The 20,252-nt window shown below is 38.9% G+C and overlaps 1 protein-coding gene across 2 annotated transcripts in view; it reads left to right on the top strand.

Moving 5' to 3' along the window:
• Nucleotides 1–20,252, top strand: part of pou6f1 (POU class 6 homeobox 1) — a 72,604-nt gene that overhangs the window by 47,451 nt on the left and 4,901 nt on the right. The gene's annotated exons all lie outside the window — the stretch shown is intronic.

Genomic DNA, 20,252 nt, shown 5'->3' with positions numbered 1-20,252 from the left:
CAAGCTTTAATTATGTGTTCCCTTTGTTTAATCTCAAAATGGTGACAAAGTTTAGCCAATTTCATGGCCCATTTGACAGCATTTTCGTGGCACTGTCTCTTTGGTTCACCCCTACCTGTGTCAAACTGCATGTCACTGTATTTCCAAACTTTACCTTTGTTATTTTCAGTTTACTTTTTCAGATTAAACCCATTAGCATTTGCAGTTCCTTTGACCAAAACAGTACCTTAACTTCCTCATTTTCATCTGAATCAGTTTTACATTGATTCAGAAACCAATTTTGCACCCAGAATTCCATATTATTTATAGGCAAAATGTATAGTTAATTATATAAATAAAATATATCAGAATCACTGTGACCTTCTTGAATTCACTAAAATCAGAAAGAACAAGGAGTGAGCATGAACCAGAAATTACTTTCTTAGTTGTTCAAACAATTAATCACTTTGCATGTGTTAAATTGATATCACATGGTTTACCTTTTTTTTAATTAATAAGTAATTACATGAAAAGTCAAGCAAAATGACACCTTTTATTGGCTAACTAATCTCTTATATATATTTCTCTTCTGGTTCGTCCTGCTTCCACTTCAAAACCGGTCCTGCCCACACGCAGCCGACATGGCATTTCTCGATTCCTATTCGTCGTCTTCCATGTCATGCACTATACTGGCCTGCTGAACATAATACATCCAACAAGTACTCGAGGTGCTGCCACAATGGTAAAGTAGTTTTACCACCCTTGCGGGAGCCACCTGTGTCTTTACAACAGCTTCTTACACAGCAAACATCAGAAGCTAAAAATTATCGTGAACACATTCGAGAATACAACCCTTCTCTAGCGTTTGCTTCCATGGGTGCACAGATAATTCAACCTCCTGGACATGGACCATACTGTTTTAAAATACACGGGCAAATTTATCACCAAATCTCTCCACTATACGTTAACACTTCTACCTCCCCAGGATATGGACAGTTGTATGTTTTTGACACAGTGCCAGCTACTACATTACTATTACAAAATAATAGTAAATTCTGCATGCAGCGAAAATGTACTTCTCCAGCTAGATTCCATGCTCAGAACCATCAACCCCTTCACTAAATCATAGAAACACATGTATGAAATCGCTCAGTCCAATCCAACAGCATATGTACGAATGGTTTTCAAGGAAACCCCTAGGCAGGATTTACGATGATACAATGCTCCGACATGTCACACCGATGTTGTAATGATTTTCGTCAGAGAAGATAGCGAAACTCCTGCCGAAAGGGACATTTGCATCTATCCCATAGGCAACTCCTGTTAACAGATTTCCACACACAATATGAATTGCGATCCTATGGTTTATCCACTTTTATTCCCTTACAGAGACATTGGCTGGCACAAAGATTTACAACATGTTCCCGATAAAAGAACCGCCAAGCGAATAAGGCTTACTCAATGCCAATTTCATGCTTACAGATTAGCAATGAGGAATACATTTAGTGTTTTGCACTCCAGCGGCAAACTATTCCAACAGTACGTCGTAGATGTGTATGTTAAAATGGAGGGCACGCATCTCAACTATCTCAGTTCGACGCGCAGATCTTGTTGATGTAATCTATCAGACGCACTGCAAGCAAACGCTGAAAATAACAACGTTCGTGTAGGCAAAATGATCATATTACTGTCCACATTTCCAGGAAGTTCAAGATACATGCAACAAAACTATCAGAATGCCATGGCCATAGTACGTAAATTGGGAAAGCCTGATTTATTTATCACTTTCACATGTAATCTTGCTTGGCCGGAAATTCTATATGCACGCTGCGTCTTTCAAGAAGTATTTATTTCTTCTTGATTTCTGAATTCCTTTCTCACCGTTTTCCTTTCCTATTCTTACGCCGCCGTATGCTACGGCAGGCGTCGGCTAGTAAGATTATAATATGCAAGCTTTTGAGGCAACTCAGGCCCCTTCTTCAGGCAAGATGTAATACAGAGACTGAAATTCCCTGTGTTTATTTAGACACTAGGACAGGTACAACATTGGAAAACCTTTACGTGAGACATCTTAGATGTACAACAATCTAGTACCTCAGTAATTGCATAAATTACATGGAGCCATACATGCTGAAAATAATGTCATTGTACTTAATAACTAGTGTGCAAAATTTTAGGTTTGCATGTTTATTAGCTTTTGAGATGAGGGAGTCTATTTTACTGTACTGTACTGCTACTAAAACATGACAATATTCTGTAAGTCATGACCTTTGAACTGTTAAGGCTAGGTGAATGAAATTTTCAGGTATTGTTATCTCATAATAGATGTCTTCTTTTAGAATGTCTAGATTGCTGAAAAGTGTATAATAATATTTCTTGGTTCAAGGTACCAACTTCTAAATTTTGTACCTTTAGTAATTAAAACAAGTTCTTTCCAGAGGTATAAATGTGCATTTCAAAAATAGATGTAAAAAGTTTTTTTTCATATTACTGTAATATCAAAAAGTTTGATTTCTTTCAGATGCTCAGCTAGTGGCTAAAAAAAACTCTTAACATATATAATACTCATCAAAATTTGAAAGATCTGATATGGTTTAATGTAGAGATATATAGAGGCCCAAAGTTGCTGTACAGCAGTAAAGCTTTTTTTTCACATTATTCAGCAAGTCATAAGTTGATAAATATGCAACTATGAATCGACTGTTTCAAAATTTAAAGATATCTAACACTATAGAACAATCCCTGAAAATTTCATAAATTAACATTTGTTTTGTAATTGATGATAGTTTTTATTAGAGAATCTATTTTGTGGGATCTGAAGCATTTTTTATTTTTTGGACAGTTTACTTTTTATTTTGTCTTTACCATCTTTTGTTTATGTGTCAGTTACTTGTTACTTGACCAGGGCCAGATTGAACAGATGACAACTAATCAAGTAACCATCACAAAACCAAGGTTTGAAAATTCAACTGTAGAGTCCTATTGCAAATGCCTACAAAAGCAGAAATATCACATTCTGCCAAGGCCGTTCTGTGTATCAACCCCGACAAATGCTTGCTCTTCAAAATTGAACTTTTCTTTTTTTTAACATTTTATTGAATTTATTAAAATCAAATAACATTTCATACAAGTAAGTCAAGTTTTACAAAACTAGGTTCGAAACAAATCAACCCCTACCCCTGAGAAAGAGATCTAGGCCAACAGAATAAAATTTTAATAGTAGGAAAAATAAATAAATAACTACACCAATCAATCAATAAATAAACAGAATAAAAAAAGGAAAGAGAATCTGCATCCTAAATTTAAATGCTTATTCTAAAATGTTATTAACTAGATCCTGCCAGGTTTTGAAGAAGTTTTTATAGATCCTCTAGGTGAGAATTAAATTTTTTCCAATTTCAGATAATATATAACATCAGTTATCCACTGACTTAAAAGAGGTGCATTAGGATTCTTCCAATTGAGCAAGATAAGTCTGCCTGCCAATTGTGAAGTAAAGGCAATTACAGTTTGTTTGTCCTTCTCCACTTTAAGCCCCTCTGGAAGTACACTAAAAACAGCAGTTAGTGGATTAAGAGAGATTGTGACTCCAAGGCTGTGTGAAAGGCATTTAAAGATTTTGGTCCAAAATGATGTTAATTTTGTGCACCTCTAAAACATGTGGCCCAGTGAGGCTGGATCTTGATTTCAACGTTCGCAAGTTGGATCTTGCCCTGGAAATATTTTTGGACAATTTTAAACAAGACAAATGCACTCGAAATATAATTTTAAATTGAATAATTGTATGCTTTGCTCATATGGAGCTCGAATGAATTCTCTGCATGGATGCCTTTCACTCCTTTTCTGAAATATTGAGTAAGAGATCCTTTTCCCACAGTACTCTGGGATCTTTGAAAGGTAGGGACTTTAAAGGGTCTTATATATTAGAGAAATGATGTCTGAGTCCTCAAGACTGATCAATATTTTTTCCAGAATAGAGGTTTCTAATTTTGAGGTAGTGAAAGAAATGTGTTGCTGGAAAGTTAAAATTGGAGTGTACTTGTTTGTATAGATCTCTAAGTGATTTAATCCCGAATGTTTTCCAGACAATAAAAACTGCATACGTTTGAGAGGGTGCAAAAAGTTGATTATCGTGTAGTGGTGCCACAGATAAAAGCTTCTCTATCTTCAAGTACTTCCTATATTGGTTCCATATTCTAAGTGAATGAAGCACAATTGGGTTGTTAGTATATTGGTAATAACTTATACATATTAGGGTACAAAGCAAGGAATATAAAGAAGTACTGCAGGATTTTATTTCTATTGCTGACCAAGCCTCTGCATGTTCATTTATTTGCTGCCCAGTAATAAAATTGAAAGTTAGGTAGAGCCATGCCACCTTCTGCCTTAGGTCTTTGTAGGGTCACCCTTTGTATATGTGGATGTTTTGAATTCCAAATAAATGAGGTTATGATTGAACCTAAGTTCTTAAAAAAATGATTAATTGATGTATATTGGAATGTTTTGAAATAGAAAAAGAAGCTTCAGAAGGATGTTCATCTCGACAGTGTTAATTCCTCCAGTTAAAGAGAGATGAAGGGTAGACCATCTATGCAAGTCTTGCTTAATTTTTTCCATAAAGAGAGCAAAATTTTGTTGATAATGAGCATTATGTTTACTTGTGATGTTTACCCCTAGGTATTTAAACTGATCTGCGATGATAAAAGGTATGTGTCCAATCTAATATTGTGTGCTTGAGAGTTCACTGGAAAGAGCACACTTTAATTCTGAAACCAGAAATCTTTTGAAATTCTGTTAGTGCTGTTCGGACTGCAGGCACAGTATTTTGTGGATCTGATATATATAGTTCCATTTCATCTGCATATAGTGAAATTTTCTGTTCAAGTCCTTCTTTGATCTGGTTGCCACAGCAGATCATCTTGTTCTTCTTCCTATCCTCTACATCTTGCTCTGTCACACCCATTACCTGCATGTTCTTTCTCACCACATCCATAAACCTTCTCTTAGGCCTTCCTCTTTTCTTCTTGCCTGGCAGCTCTATCTTTAACATCCATTTCCCAATATACCTAGCATCTCTCCTCTATACATGTCCAAATCGACACAATCTCGCCTCTCTGACTTTGTCTCCCAGCCATCCAACCTGAGCTGACCCTCTAATGTACTCATTTATAATCCTGTCCATCCTCGTCACACCCAATGCAAATCTTAGCATCTTTAACTCTGCCACCTCCAGCTCTGTCTCCTGCTTTCTGGTCAATGCCACCATCTCCATCCCATATAACATAGCTGGTCTCACTCCCATCCTGTAAATCTTCCCTTTCACTCTTGCTGATAACTGTCTGTCACAAATTACTCCAGACACTCTTCTCCACCCATTCCACCCAGCCTGCACTCTCTTCTTCACCTCTCTTCCACAATCCCCATTACGCTGTACTGTTGATCCCAAGTATTTAAACTCATCCACTTTAGCCAGCTCTACTCCCTGCATCCTCACCATTCAACAACAACAACAACAACAACATTTATTTATATAGCACATTTTCATACAAAAAGTAGCTCAAAGTGCTTTACATAATGAAGAGAAGAAAAATAAAAGACAAAATAAGAAATTAAAATAAGACAACATTAGTTAACATAGAAAGGAGTAAGGTCCGATGGCCAGGGTGGACAGAAAAAAACAAAAAAAAACTCCAGAAGGCTGGAGAAAAAAATAAAATCTGTAGGGGTTCCAGGCCACGAGACCGCCCAGTCCCCTCTGGGCATTCTACCTAACATAAATGAAATAGTCCTCTTTGTAGTTCGGTTTTTCACGGAGTCACTTGATGCTGATGGTCATACAGACTTCTGTCTTTTAATCCATCCATCATTGTTGGGACATCATGGTGCTTTGGGTAGATGGTGGTGGCACACCGGAAAAGGAAACAGAAGAGAGAGTAGGGGTTAGTACAGTTTTTGAATGAATAGTTATTATAATGAATTGGATATACAGAGTATCAGGATTAAATTACAGTGAAGTTATGAGAAGGCCATGTTAAAATAATGTGTTTTCAGTAGTTTTTTAAAGTGCTCCACTGTATTAGCCTGGCGAATTCCTACTGGCAGGCTATTCCAGATTTTAGGTGCATAACAGCAGAAGGCCGCCTCACCACTTCTTTTAAGTTTTGCTCTTGGAATTCTAAAGAGACACTCAGTTGAGGATCTGAGGTTACGATTTGGAATATAAGGTGTCAGACATTCCGATATATAAGCCGGGGCGAGATTATTTAAAGCTTTATAAACCATAAGCAGAATTTTAAAGTCAATTCTGAATGACACAGGTAACCAGTGTAGTGACATCAAAACTGGAGAAATGTGTTCGGATTTTCTTTTCCTGGTAAGGATTCTTGCAGCTGCATTCTGCACCAGTTGCAAACGATTGATGTCTTTTTTGGGTAGACCTGAGAGGAGTGCGTTACAGTAATCTAGCCGACTGAAAACAAACGCATGAACTAATTTCTCTGCATCTTTCGCTATGTTTCTTAGGTGAAAAAATGCTGTCCTAGTGATCTAATTAATATGCGATTTAAAATTCAGATTACAATCAACGGTTACCCCTAAGCTTTTTACCTCCGATTTGACTTTTAATCCTAATGCATCCAGTTTATTTCTAATAGCCTCATTGTATCCATTATTGCCAATCACTAAGATTTCGGTTTTTCCTTTATTTAATTTATTTAACTGACCTTCCTCTCATTTACACACATGTATTCTGTCGTGGTGGTCCTACTGACTTTTATTCCTTTCCTCTCTAGAGCATATCTCCACCTCTCCAGGGTCTCCTCAACCTGCTCCCTACTCTCACTACAGATCACAATGTCATCAGCAAACCTCATAGTCCAAGGGGACTCCTGTCTAATCTAATCTGTCAACCTGTCCATCACCACTGCAAATTAGATAAGACTCAGAGCCGATTCCTGATGTAATTCTATCTCCACATTGAATGCAACCGTCACTCCTACTGCAGACTTCACCACTGTTGCACGTCTCTGGTACATGTCCTGTACAACTCTTACATACTTCTCTGCCACTCCCAGCTCCCTCATACAATATCACAACTCCTCTTGAGGCACCCTGTCATATGTTTTCTCCAGGTCCACAATATCCCAATGCAACTCGTTCTGGCCTTCTCCATATACTTCTCCATCAACACCCTTACAGCAAACGTTCCATCTGTTGTGCTCTTTCTTGGCATGAAACCCTACAGCTGCTCACTAATCATCACCTCCCATCTTAACATAGCTTCCACTACTCTTTCCCTTAACTTCATGCTGTGGCTCATCAATTTTGTCCCCCTGTAGTTAGTACACCTCTGCACATCCCCCTTATTCTTAAAAATCGGTACCAGAACACTTCTTCTCTACTCCTTAGACATCTTCTTACTTTCAAAGATTCCATTCAAGTCCTTCTCTGATAATTCCCTTTATCTCTGCCAGTGGCTCAATGGCGATTGCAAAAAGCAGTGGTGACAAGGGGCATCCTTGTCTAGTACCATGTTGTAGTTTGAAGTAGTCTGAAATAATGTTGTTACTACAAACTAAAGCTTCTGGACTGGTATACAGTAGTTTGATCCATGCACAAATGTTGGGGCCAAACCCAAATTTCTCCAATGTAGTGAAAAGGTAATTACATTCAACCATATCAAATGCTTTTTCTGCATCCAGCAATATCATCATCTCAGGGGTGTTATTTGTTGGTGAATATATTACTTTAAACAGGTGTCGAAGATTGTCAGCCTTTAATAAATCCAGTTTGGTCTTATGATATTACCGAAGGAAGCACTTTTTCAATCCATCTAGCTAGTAGGTTGGAGAGTATCTTAACATCATTATTCAGAAGTGAAACTGGTCTGAATGATGCACATTGTAATGAGTCCTTATTTTGCTTAGGAAAGATGGTAATTAATACTTGGTGAAAAGTTTCAGGTAGAATTTTATTGTCTCTAGCTTCTGTAAATGTTGCTAATAAGAGGGGGGCTAACTTAATTGATAATTAGTTATAAAATTCGGCAGCGTAGCCATCAGGGCCTGCTGCTTTCCCACTCTGAAGTGAGTTTATATCATCTAATAATTCTGATAGTGCCAGAGGTTTATCCAGTCCTCTGCACTGAGAGTATCTAGTTGTGGTATCTGTAATGCATCCAAAATGCATTAGATTGTGTCTTGTCTTCTTTAAACCGAGTAGAATATAAGGAGTTGTAGTAGTCTCTAAATGTGTGCATTATATTTTTATGGTCAATGATTTTGCCTCCGTCTATGTTGGTAATTGCTGGGATTGCATTGCAAACTTAATGCTTGTGGATTTGTTGAACTAAGATCTTATTAGCTTTCTCTCCATGTTCATAGTAATGATGTCTTGATTTAAAAATGAGTTTTTCTGTTTCTTTAGTTGTCAAGACGTTGAGTTCTGAATGCACAGCCTGTCTTTTCCTATGAAGTGTCTCATTTGGACACTTGGCATGTCATGGTAATTTCACTGATTAGCTCTGATACCTTCTTGGTTTCCAATTTATTTTTGAGGGAAAGATATGAAATAATCTGTCCTACTGAGAAAGTCTCCAGAGTATTCCTGCAGAGACCTCTGAGGCTGTATTTGTTTGTTTGGATATAAATTCTGTACAATTCTCGTAATAAAAGTGGGTTAAGACGCAAGCTGTGAGATGAGTATATGTGGCATAATGATTTGAGCTCCATGATCAAAGGGGCATGGTTGGACATAACAATAGCGTTGTACTTGCAAGATTTAATCGTAGGCAAAAAATTGTTGTCTATAAAGAAATAATCAATTCTTGAGTAGCAGTGGTGCACTGTTGAGTAGAATGAATATATTCTTGAGTTTGGGTTTAGAAATCTACAGGGGTCTGATAAGTTGTGATCAGTTACAAACTGTGTAATTGTTTTTACAGTGTTAGATGTCATCGCCCTTGTGGCAGGAGACCTATCTGGGTCTGGATTTAAAACAGAATTGAAGTACCCAGCCATTATAATTTTATGAGTGTTCACATTGGGTATGGATGCAAATACGGTTTGGATGAAGTCCCTATCATCCACAACGGGTGCGTAGATATTTACTTATAGAATCTCTTATATATATTTCTCTTCTGGTTCGTCCTGCTTCCACTTTAAAACCGGACCCGCTCACACACAGCCGACACGGCATTTCTCGATTCCTATTCGCCGTTTTCCATGTCATGCACTATACTGGCCTGCTGAGCATTATACATCCAACAAGTACTCGAGGTGCTGCCACATCGGTAAAGTAGCTTTACCACCCTTGCGGGAGCCACCTGTGTCTTTACAACAGCTTCTTACACAACAAACATCAGAAGCTAAAAATTATCATGAACACATTCGAGAATACAACCCTTCTTTAGCATTTGCTTCCATGGGTGCACAGATAACTCAACCTCCTGGCCACGGACCATACTGTTCTAAAATACACGGGCAAATTTATCACAAAATCTCTCCACTATGTGCTAACACTTCTACCTCTCCAGGATATGGACAATTGTATGTTTTTGACACAGCGCAAGCTACTTAAATACGCTTACAAAATAAAGCAAATTCTGCATGCAGCGAAAATGTACTTCTCCAGCTAGATTCCATGTTCAGAACCATCAATCCCTTCGTTAAATCACACAAACACATGCATGAAATCGCTCAGTCCAATCCAACAGCATCTGTAGGAATGGTTCTCAAGGAAACCCCTAGGCAGGATTTACGACGATACAATGCCCCGACATGTCACACCAATGTTGCAGAGATTTTCGTCGGAAAAGATGGCGAAACTCCTGCCGAAAGGGACATTTGCATATATCCCATAGGCAACTCCTGTAAACAGATTTCCATGCACAATATGAATTGCGATCCTATGGTTTACCCACTTTTATTCCCTTATGGAGACATTGGCTGGCACAAAGATTTACAACATGTTCCCGATAAAAGAACTGTCAAGCGAATAAGGCTTACTGAATGCCAATTTTATGCGTACAGATTAGCAATGAGGAATACATTTAGTATTTTGCACTCCAGTGGCAAACTATTCCAACGGTACGTCGTAGATGCGTATGTTTAAACGGGGGGCACGCGTATCAACTATCTCAGATTACATCAACAAGATCTGCGCGTGGAACAATACAAATGACTCTGACTCACTGCAAGCAAACGCTGAAAATAACAAGGTACGTGTAGGCAAAATGAACATATTACCGTCCACATTTCCAGGAAGTCCAAGATACATGCAACAAAACTAACAGGATGCCATGGCCATAGTACGTAAATTCGGAAAGCCTGATTTATGTATCACTTTCACATGTAATCCTACTTGGCCGGAAATTGTACATGCACACTACGTCTTTCAAGAAGTATTTATTTCTTCTTGATTTCTGAATTCCTTTCTCACCATTTTCCGTTCCTATTCTTACACCACCGTATGCGGCCATAACGGACGAGACCAAAAAAAAAAAAAAAAAAAATGGAACTTTTCTAAGTTCTGTTACATTCTTTGAGTTTCTTTCATCAGAACACTAAAGTCCAGTTTCTGAAATAGATCACTTTCAATTGACATTAGAGTGAAATGGTTTGGTATCTTGTTCCATTGTTTATCTGTCCCTATTCTTAACTAGACTGAGTTTATAGAACAATTGCTCACCAATTGAAATGTCTGGTAAAGCCTGAAAGTAATGTTTACAACTTTCTTTTTCTCTGTGACACCGTAAAAGCTCTGAGGCCTCAATAATAAACAGTGCATAGACACAAAAATATTGCATACACCTGTTTCCATGCCCACTTCAAGAAGTATAAAAAAACTAAACTTGGTGTAAAGCCATGCACATTTTCATGGCAGCCTTTTGCAAACGGGCTGCACCCTGTGTCAAAGCAGTGCTACTGTTTCTCTGTGGTCTCCCTTTCTTTTTTAGATTCACATCCATGACACAGGCATTATACAATTAATGTCAGTGTATTTAAAATCATTTACAAATTTAAGGCTGAGTGAACCACTGAGAGTATTTTAACCCATTATATCTGGGTGTAGTATCACAGCTGCACAGCAGCTGATCGGAAAGCTCTACAGAGGGCTGTGACGAGAGCACAGCTGTATCAGAATACAGCTTCCAGTCCTGGAGAACATTTATAGCACATGCTGCCTCAGGAAAGGCATCAGCATCTGCATGGATTCCACTCACCAATGCCACAGTCTATTTGAACTTTGCCTATCTGGCAAACACTTCAGAGCCTTTCCTGCATGGACCTCAAGGCTCAGAAACAGTTTCTTCCCAAGAGATAAAAACACACTCAATCAGTACATTAAGTGCACCGGTAGAACTGTTTGTTCTTACAATTACAATTACCTTACTGTAAACTTGCACTACAGCTGTAATATTGCACAACCTGAGCCACTTTATGAACCATCTGCACTATCTGTACTATATATTGTACTTGCACTTTCATATTGTATATTTGTCATTGTTTTTTATCAATTATTATTATTATTTTATCAAATGTATAGAGGAGTTGCATATTGAATTTCATTGTACCATACAAGGACAATAAAGGAATTCAATTCGATTCAATAGAAGAGAGCGTGTATTTACAGATGATTATGACTGGCTTCTAAATCAATTTAGATTTCCAAGAGCTATCCTCTTGGACCTGTGTGCTGTTAGAATACTTGGATGTGTACTTGATATAATTTTTATGATTAAATTAATTAAATCTATATATATAATTCACTAAGCCGACAGAACAGGCAAGACAACCATGGGATACGCACGATATAGCCATGCCCACCAATTCACAGAGTCCCGCCCACCAACGCTAAGACGATGGGATACGCCAACAACTCACAGAGCCACACCCGCTGACAACACAGCCACGCCTACGAACTCTAAGACCATGGGACGAGAACGACTGCCCGCCCGCCTGACTGTTACCAGCGTGTAAAACCATCGCAGCTTTTAACTAACAAACAGCAACAACTCGCCAAACGTGTAAAACCATCGCAGCTGTTAACTCACAAACTGCAACAAATCACCAAACAAGGACCCCCTGTCTCTCGAGGCATTCACACTGCCGGAAGACAACCATGGGATACGCAAAAAATAGCCATGTCAGTCAACTCACAAAGCCCAGCCCACCAACTCACGCCCACCAACTCGAGCACGCGTCCACCCACACTCTCAAGGCATTCACAGTGCCTGCTCATGTGCCCGGATGCAACAACTCACCAACTCGCTTTCGTCTTTGCTACAGTACACATGCACCACTGAGCCACGCTGACTTTTCATTATTCTTTTCGGTTTCGGCTGCATTTCTATATATAATCCACCAAGTCGTCCGACCATGAGATACAAACGGCAGAGCACTGCCCAACAACTCAAACCAATACAGAGACATGCCTACCAACTTTAAGAGCATGGGACGAGAACGCCTGCCCGCCCGTCCGCCTGACTGTTACCAGCGTTCACCGCAATGTACTGGAGTGTAAAACCATCACAACTATCAGACGCTGTCTATATCTAAGAAGATATATAGATACTCATTATTCCCCAGCACGCGTCCACCCACGCTCTCAAGGCATTCACAGTGCCTGCTCATGTGCCCGGATGCAACAACTCACCACACACAAATTTTGCTTAATTTGACTCAACACGGGAAACCTCACCCGGCCCGGACACAGAGAGGATTGACAGATTGATAGCTCTTTCTTGATTCTGTGCGTGGTGTTGCATGGCCGTACTTAGTTTGTGGAGCGATTAGTCTGGTTAATTCTGAAAACAAATGAGACTCCCTACTGCTAAATAGTTACACGATCGCCAAGCAGTCAGCATCCAACTTCTTAGAGGGACAAGTGGCTTTCAGCCACGTAAGATTGAGCATTAACAGGTCTGTGATGCCCTTGGATGTCCAGTACTGCACGCGCGCTACACTGAATGGATGAACGTGTGTCTACCCGGCACCGACAGGCATGGGTAAGCCGTTGAACCCCATTCGTGATGGGGACCGGGGCTTGCAATTGTTCCCCACGAACGAGGAATACCCAGTAAGTGCGAGTCATACGCTCGCACTGATTACGTCCCTGCCCTTTGCACGCACATCCAAACCCTGCCCCCTTGGTACTACCATGGTCAGGTGACTTGGTGGATTATACAAGTGCTGGTCATTAAATTAGAATATCATGACAAAGTTGATTTATTTCAGTAATTCCATTCAAAAAGTGAAACACAGACTGATGTATTTCAAATGTTTTTCTTTTAATGTTGATGATTATAACTGACAACTAATGAAAGTCCCAAATTCAGTATCTCGGAAAATTAGACTATTGCGAAAAGGTTCAATATTGAAGACACCTGGTGCCACACTCTAATCAGCTAATTAACGCATAACACCTGCAAAAGCCTTTAAATGGTCTCTCAGTCTAGTTCTGTAGGCTACACAATCATGGGGAAGACTGCTGACTTGACAGTTGTCCAAAAGACGACCATTGACACCTTGCACAAGGAGGGCAAGACACAAAAGGTCATTGCTAAAGAGGCTGGCTGTTCACAGAGCTCTGTGTCCAAGCACATTAATAGAGAGGCAAAGGGAAGGACAAGATGTGGTAGAAAAAAGTGTACAAGCAATAGGGATAACCGCACCTTGGAGAGGATTATGAAACAAAACCCATTCAAAAATGTGGGGGAGATTCACAAAGAGTGGACTGCAGCTGGAGTCAGTGCTTCAAGAACCACCACGCACAGACGTATGCAAGACATGGGTTTCAGCTGTCGCATTCCTTGTGTCAAGCCACTCTTGAACAAGAGACAGCGTCAGAAGCATCTCACCTGGGCTAAAGACAAAAAGGACTGGACTGCTGCTGAGTGGTCCAAAGTTATGTTCTCTGATGAAAGTAAATTTTGCATTTCCTTTGGAAATCAAGGTCCCAGAGTCTGGAGGAAGAGAGGAGAGGGACAGAATCCACGTTGCGTGAGGTCCAGTGTAAAGTTTCCACAGTCAGTGATGGTTTGGGGTGTCATGTCATCTGCTGTTGTTGCTCCATTGTGTTTTCTGAGGTCCAAGGTCAACGCAGCCGTCTACCAGGAAGTTTTAGAGCACTTCATGCTTCCTGCTGCTGACGAACTTTATGGAGATGCAGATTTCATTTTCCAACAGGACCTGGCACCTGCACACAGTGCCAAAGCTACCAGTACCTGGTTTAAGGACCATGGTATCCTTGTTCTTGATTGGCCAACAAACTCGCCTGACCTTAACCCCATAGAAAATCTATGGGGTATTGTGAAGAGGAAGATGCATTACGCCAGACCCAACAATTCAGAAGAGCTGAAGGTCACTACCAGAGCAACATGGGCTCTCATAACACCTGAGCAGTGCCACAGACTGATCGACTCCATGCCACACCGCATTGCTGCAGTAATCCAGGCCAAAGGAGCCCCAACTAAATATTGAGTGCTGTACATGCTCATACTTTTCATGTTCATACCTTTCAGTTGGCCAACATTTCTAAAAATCCTTTTTTTGCATTGGTCTTAATTGAATTCTAATTTTCCGAGATACTGAATTTGGGACTTTCATTAATTGTCAGTTATAATCATCAACATTAAAAGAAATAAACATTTGAAATACATCAGTCTGTGTGTAATGAATGAATCTAATATACAAGTTTCACTTTTTGAATGGAATTACTGAAATAAATCAACTTTGTCATGATATTCTAATTTTATGACCAGCACCTGTATATAGAAAAGCTGGCGGAAACCACAAAGAACAATGAAAAGACAACGTGGCTCAGAGGTGCACAGACGAAAGCGACTCAGGTGAGGAGTTGGGGGCGGGCACATGAGCAGGCAGTGCGTACTGAACGATGATTGTATGTTGGCTCGTAGCATGCATTGTTGCAGTGTTACTTTTCTTGGTGGTTTATTAAATTACGGATTTTGCAAATGTTCATTTTTTTCCCTCTGCTTAAAAATCATTAAAAAAGCAGCGTGATTATGCGGCGTATGCTACGCCGCGGGTTGGCTAGTTATATGTATTATGTTTTACAGATAAATTGTTAACTTAATTTAAATAATGTATACTGTTAATAATTAAACATGTGGGGGCATGTATAACAAAGATGTTTCAATGTACCTTAAAAGTTCTGAAGAATCACCATGCTGAGCTTACAGCTGGTTTTTACATTTATTACAGACACTTATTGTGTGGCAGGACAGGAATTGGGGGTTGGTACATTTGATAGACACAGTACTGCTGCAATAAATGATTTCATCCAGGGTCACACATGCCACAGCAGCAGGATGCAAGAACAATCCCTGGACGGGGCACCAGCTCATCACTACCCATGCGTCACCATGCCCACATGTGTTTAATACATGCTTTAATGCTTTTCACCATGAACATTATATCAAAAATATCTTAGTATTCTACAATGTTCAGAGAGCTGTAATATCATGAATGTAATGTATTCTATGTGGCGATCACTGTCTGCATGCTCCTTTCGGTGTAAAAGAAATCCAGTTTAAGAAGAATGTAGCTATTAAGGACTTGGTCGGGGAACACATAGAATATGAAGCATTTAAAATGCTACTTTAGTTACAATGGGATTTGAGAAGCTCTAGTAAATGAAACATCAATTTAAGATGAAGTTTATGATGTTCTACTTTAATGATAAAATAAACTATGAAATTAAAGTGGAAATTTTGAGATTATAATCAACATTTCAACTTTAATCTCAACATAGACCTTTTTTCCTTCACTGTGTCCCTATTTTTTTTTTCTTCTCTGTGGCCCTAATACTCTTTTGTATGACACTCAGACACTTGCCTTTTCACATCGACTTTGACATCTGACCACTTCTTTTTTTATTTCGGGAACTGTGCGACTTTCTCAACTTGAAATTTTGAGTGCCACTCCATCAGTTTCCTTTTGTTGCTCATACCAATGCCTAAGCCACCAAAATTTACATTTTGTGTTGCCTCCACTTCACTGAGTAGGACCTCCACTTTGCATTCGGTGAAATTCTTCATTTTTATACGTGCTTTTACCATTGTCTTTTAACAAAACACTGAACGGAAGGGATATTTATAAAATTTTTACAAAATATTTATAAAAACAAAATCACAATAGCATAGCACATGTCCTTTCTCTCTCTCTCTGCTCCTACTATTAACTGCATGTGAAGAAAGGGATCAAATCAGGATTAGTGTTTTTGTTTATTTTTTGTAGCTTGTCCTGTAAGGATTTTCAATAAGTATTAAGGCTGTCAAAATTGTCATCACTATTTGAATATAATTCAGATCTATGCTAAAAAAGTCTTATTTGAATATAAAACATGACATTTGATTGTAAACAAAGTATTTATTTCCTCTAATTGTTTTCGGCATTGTGTTACTCCAGAGATGCTACACTGCAAAACTTGTGTATTTTGCATGTGTTTTGTACATAACTAGATCAACTTTTTCATAATTTTTAATTGTTAGTTTTTATCATCATTTATAAAACAGACAGATTTTTCTGCCACATTGCTCTGGTCTTTGATTAATGGGTGTACTAAGAACTGATTTTAAACACTTCTCCAGCATTCTAAAAATACATTTCGCCTCTGGTCCTATTTCATTTCACTCTTAAACCTGAGATCCTGGAAGTTGTGTTGTTTTACATTAAAATAGTTAACCATTAATTCAAACAACAGCTGGTTGCCCTTCTCATTAAACATAATGGAAAGTGACTGCCATATTTCTGATTGTCATTTTAATGTTATAACAGCTTTAAAATCAAAGAGCATTTTCAGTGTTGGGAAAGCTACCTCAACCAACATGTGTTTTCTGGAGGTTGCTGGCTTGACACAGAATTCCTAAAACAAAGGTGAAATGAAATATAATATATGTTTGCTGCACCTGTAAAGGGAGAAGAGAATCCCATTAAGTTTAATCCTGCATGCTGTTGTTTCACAACTAGTATCCCACTATGCAAACTTACCAAATTGTGTTCTGTACACTTGAATTACCTTCAACAAACTGCTTTTTAAAGTATAACCTATGCTTCTTGTGATTTGTTTTAAAATTTTGCTGTGTATTATTTTTTACTTTTTTTTATTTTTAAGTTGCTGTTAATGATAGTGTTTGCCAAATAAAATATAATGATGAGGATATACTTAAAGATCAATATAGTACAAGATTTTATACATTTGGTACTTCCATTTGTGACTTACTGTGTCACATCTAATATAAACATTGATGATTACTGGCAAACCCTGAAAATTCGTTGCAATAAGCGCATTTCTGGGGGTCACCTACAGGCCCTTCCCATAATCCTGCCCTGCACATGACAATGACTGGCATTTCAATGAAGTATGTGGAATTTCCACTATACATATGGAGGCTCTGCAACATAGCTTCATGCCTTGGTGGAGTGGATATATTCTTTTGAAAAACCTTCTAGATTCTAGAGTAGTTAGTTTATTTATCAAGTAGACCTAGCGCAAGGCTTCACTTCAGTTTTGAATTCTTTCTATTCGGACTTCTCTTTTGATTTGCATACCTTACGTGACTTTTTTGTGTACAACAACATTATTTCCATAAAGTGTGAAGCAAATCAGGGATGGTTAGTTGGCCTCTATATTTCATGTAGATCTGTTATACATTAATATTCTGTTCTATGATTCAAGTCATCGCCCAAACCAATCATGTAATGCAGATGGGCTGTGAGGTTTCACATGTCATCAATTGTGTTGAATGAAATGATACAAGCACCAATATAGGCATCACTGAATATGTCCTGGATTACCGGAAGCAAGTTTCAAAGCCTCTACATCTCATGCAACATCACTAATACTGTGTTTGGATTATGATTTTTGGATTAATGGATTGCACTCGTTTAAACTTAGATTGCCTTTTAGACAACTTTTTTTGTCTCCTTTTGCTCCTTGGGTATTTTTTTGTTATACACTTTTTCATAATAAATAGATGTCATTTATAAAGATTTGCCGTTTTTGGTCACAGGCTGAAGTTTTTACTTGACTTTTCCTTCTTGAGAGGCATTTTAGGACATTAAGTACCCTTTGAATTTTGATAAACAGCTTCCCCATTTTGGGACTGAGCGAGGCAGAAGACTTTTGTGGTAATTGGGAGTGAGCCTCTTCTGGGCTGGCCATTGAAGGTCCTGGTCGACTCATCTGGAATTTCTTTTAGAGGTCTCTACTTATTTGTCATTGGCACATGGTCTTTTGTCTGTGACTGTGATGTGGCCTTCCTCAGCTCAATTTGTGGTAAGCTGCTTGCCAAGCTTTGAGAGCTCCAATTGAGCACACTTTCAGTCCTTCAAGATAAACAGAGAGAGAAGGGAAAATACATCTTGTTTGTGAGGGGAAAGTATTGCCCCATATAATTTGATGAGAACTCACTACTAGATACAGCTCAAAGTATGCCTGAATGAGCCAATCATAGTTGGAAGAGATCAGCTTGAGGTTACAGAACTGAAGATTAATATCCTTCCAGATGCCTCTTGCTCTGTGATTATGAGAATTTAAACTATAATTAATTATACTACTTAATTACTAAGAAATGTAAGTAGATTACAGTAACACATTGTTTAGTACTGCATTACCCCCAGCTCTGCCTTATACACTGTGACTCTGTCTCGAGCTAGAAACTGGTAAAGAAATGTAAAGCATATATCTCATTATTAGTGCTTACAGATAGATTTAGAAATCCTTTTGCTCCCTGAAAAGGGTATGCATTTAACTGAGGAGTACATTAGCACAGAGATAAAGAGCCATGAGCAGATAGTGCTACAGAAAAGCCAAATGTATAAGGACACAACAGTTGTAATTGTGTGAAAGAGGACACAGACCACTCTGTAGTAAGTTGGGTGACACATGGTGAAAATCCCATTTACTTACAAACAGAAAACCAAACATAACAAGTGCTTGAGGACACAAGGGAAATGTGATGAACAAAAGCCCCAGAACTCAGGGTCAAAATTAGGAATGGCTTTACATGGGAGCCCTGTCACTGTACAAGTCCAAATCTCAAAAGCTGCTGTCTTTCAGTCAGCCATCCAGATATATACTGCTGAACCTGGAAGGAGCAGGGCTTACTCCTAAAGTCACACAGGAGAGTAAGCGTCCTCACTGGGTGGTTTCTAAAAAACTGTGTAAAAGAGAACAGGTTATAAGCGTGAGCACCCCGTCACATCCCTGAGAGGTATTGCTTACCTTATTCAAGCCTTGAAGGTGATCACCATGCATGCATGCATGTGTGACGCAGTATGTCTTATTAAAAGTTAACTTTATCATAGAGATGAAATAAAAGGTACCTCTCCTGAGAAAGAACCTTGAAATTAACCCTAATTTACTAATAATACCAGTATTTCACACTGTAACTAGTAATATCTATCTATCTATTGTGACAGATTTAGGGTCCTCGTGACCCCTTGAACCCTCAGACCACACATCAGACACCAGGTAAAAGTCCAAATATTATATTTATTTAGACAAAACGTGCACAAAGCACCCTCTTCTCCACAATATTCAAATAAATACACAATAAACAATCACTAATCAATAATAACAATAATCCTCCTCACTCCCAGACGCGTTGCCACTCTTCCACCCAGCTCAGCTCAGCGTCTGGGATTTCCCATCATCCTTTTATATTCCCTGACCTGGAAGTGGTTCCAACCCTACCAGTCCATGTGATTCCTGATCACTTCCGGGTCAGAGAAAAAGTCCTTTTCTTCATCCCGGAAGCACGTAATTTCCTTTGTCGCCTTGCCTACGACATACTTCCGGGCTATAGGGCACAAACAACTCTCTGGGCCTCCCTGTAGCGTCATCTGTTGGCCCCTGTGGTATCCAGCAGGGCTGTAAAGGAAAACTCCATCGTCCATGATTCCCTGGTGGTATTCGGGGCACATCCATGCCACAGGGAGAGCTCCATCTGGCGGCCTGGGGGTGTTTGCCAGGATGACAGGCCAGCCATATCCCACACTATCTATCTATCTATCTATCTATCTATCTATCTATCTATCTATCTATCTATCTATCTATCTATCTATCTATCTATCTATCTATCTATCTATCACTAATTTACTAATAGAAACAGTGGTTTCTAGCACATCTCACAGCCAACCTTACTTTTTTGTGATCAACCTGTGCCCCATCCTTAAAATGGTATGGGAGTTCAGAACTGTCCTGAATGCCAAGGCATATTTCACAAGGTGGGCATGTTTATGGTAACA

Source organism: Erpetoichthys calabaricus, chromosome 3 (genome assembly GCF_900747795.2).
Source record: "Erpetoichthys calabaricus chromosome 3, fErpCal1.3, whole genome shotgun sequence".
In the NCBI taxonomy this organism is placed as follows: Eukaryota; Metazoa; Chordata; class Cladistia; order Polypteriformes; family Polypteridae; genus Erpetoichthys; species Erpetoichthys calabaricus.
The sequence above is the reverse complement of the archived record's forward strand: the minus strand, read 5'-3'. Positions and strand labels throughout refer to the sequence as shown.